Source organism: Schistocerca americana, chromosome 6, assembly GCF_021461395.2.
Source record: "Schistocerca americana isolate TAMUIC-IGC-003095 chromosome 6, iqSchAmer2.1, whole genome shotgun sequence".
Classification (NCBI taxonomy): domain Eukaryota; kingdom Metazoa; phylum Arthropoda; class Insecta; order Orthoptera; family Acrididae; genus Schistocerca; species Schistocerca americana.
In genome coordinates this window covers 566,554,429-566,556,410 of record NC_060124.1, presented here as the reverse complement: position 1 = coordinate 566,556,410, position 1,982 = coordinate 566,554,429, and the positions used below count along the sequence as shown (strand labels likewise).

The 1,982-nt window shown below is 41.8% G+C and overlaps 1 non-coding gene across 1 annotated transcript; it reads left to right on the top strand.

Moving 5' to 3' along the window:
- The first annotated feature begins 264 nt into the window (after window positions 1–264).
- On the top strand, window positions 265–348 carry Trnas-gga. The gene is given in 2 exon segments: window positions 265–304; window positions 314–348. It is a non-coding gene; the product is annotated as a tRNA-Ser (tRNA).
- Window positions 349–1,982: the final 1,634 nt, after the last annotated feature.

The following is a 1,982-nucleotide window of genomic DNA, read 5'->3' as shown; positions in this document are numbered from 1 at the left end:
ATATCTATAATGATGTATTCAATTGTCCGAAAGTCCTGTTCCACTTGCCAATAATCTTCACTTGTTCTCACAATATCTAACTGTAGCCGCTCCATTTGCCCTTTAAGGTTTTCTAACATACCTCCCCCTACTACGAGATCTAACATACCACATTCCGATTCGTAGAACGCCAGTTTTGTGTTTCCTTATGACGTCAGCCTCTTGAGTAGTCCTCTCCTGGGTATCTGAATACTGAACTATTTTATTTACTGAATTTCCCAGCTGGCCTGAGTGGCCGAGCGGTTCTAGGTGCCACAGCCTGGAACCGCGCGACAGCTGCGGTCGCAGGTTCGAATCCTGCCTCGGGCATGGATGTGTGTGATGTCCTTAGGTTAGTTAGGTTTAAGTAGTTCTAAGTTGTAGGGGACTGATGACCTCAGATGTTAAGTCCCATAGTGCTCAGAGGCATTTGAACCAACCATTTGAATTTCCAACCAAAGGGGATGCTATCATCATTAAAAAATACAGTAAAGCTCCGTAGCCTCGGGAAAAATTACGTATCTAGTTTCCCCTAGCTTTCAGCCTTTAGCAGTATCAGCACAGCAAAGTCGCTTTGGTTGATATTAGAAAGAGAGAGCCATCAGTCATCCAGATTGTAGACTTATAAATTAAAAATCTACAAAACCCATCAAGAGAATTACAAAAGAGACTAGCAATGGGAATATTAAGAGGTACCAGCATACATTATTCATGCGGTTGCAGGTTCGAATCCTGCCTCGTGCTTGGATGTGTGTGATGTCCTTAGGTTAGTTAGGCTTAAGTAGTTCTAAGTTCTAGGGGACTGATGACCTCAGACGTTAAGTCCCATAGTGCTCAGAGTCATTTGAACCATTTTGTTATTCCTACATGTTGACTTCAGTTGCTTGCATCCGAGAGGGGCTACGTAAACATTATACAAGGTCGAATGATGGAAGACTGGAAGACTGAACGATATCTTACAAAACAATGCCAGAATGAGAAATGCTATCATAGTACATAAAAGGCAAGGAAGGCCTGGGCAGACTTAAGGATGTAAGAGAAGGGAACTAGCTGTTCTACTTCTCTGTCACATTCAGAGATAATTAAATTAAAATATCTTGACATACTCGCAATTTTTTACTTGTTAGTATTAATATACATGCAATGTTATGCAATGTGTCATGTCAAGTTAAGTAACATCGTACAAGATGTCATATAACATGAAACACGTCATCATGTCTACCAGAATGGCATTTGCCTTGTCGTGCGGTATGATACAACTGGTGATTGAAGTTTAGGATGCATTCATCCCCACTTGGGGATACATACTACATACTCGTACAAGCAAACACGTATCTTGGATTCTTCCTATTGCAGATACATCCCACTCCTTAGAAGCACACAAGTTTGTTCTCACGTCCCTTACCATACATGTAACAGGTGGTGGGCTTGGGGAGAAATTGTCCCTTCGAGGAAAAAAATCAACTATCCCACCCAAAAGAATAAAGAATGAAATGTTTTTTCATCCAAACAGTTGCATATCCAGCCCCAGAAATTTTGTCCCTGTAGAAAAACTTTCTCAGAAATTACATGTCTGCTCTTCAGGCGTATGGTACTATCTATTGTTTAGTACGGCTGGCGAATATTCTGAACTTTGGCACAGGATGAGGAACTGTTGCAAGATCAGGTGTACCAACACCTCGCAGCTCAGATAGCTCACTGCCCTGGGGATGCAGTGTTAACTCGAAAACGAGTGAATATATCAAGACGTTTCCATTAAATATCTTTGAAGCTGGCAGATAAGTTTCCTTCTTCTGCATCCCTAACTCTGCCCAGGAGGTACTCACCTTTTTTCTGCTGCAATAAGAGCATTTTTCATTAATGTGTCCCAACTTTTACTGTATCACAGTTCTGGCATTAAACCGCCACAGCTTCCCAACCGATGTGTATTTTTGTGACTCGAACGACAACCGACCCGGTATAGG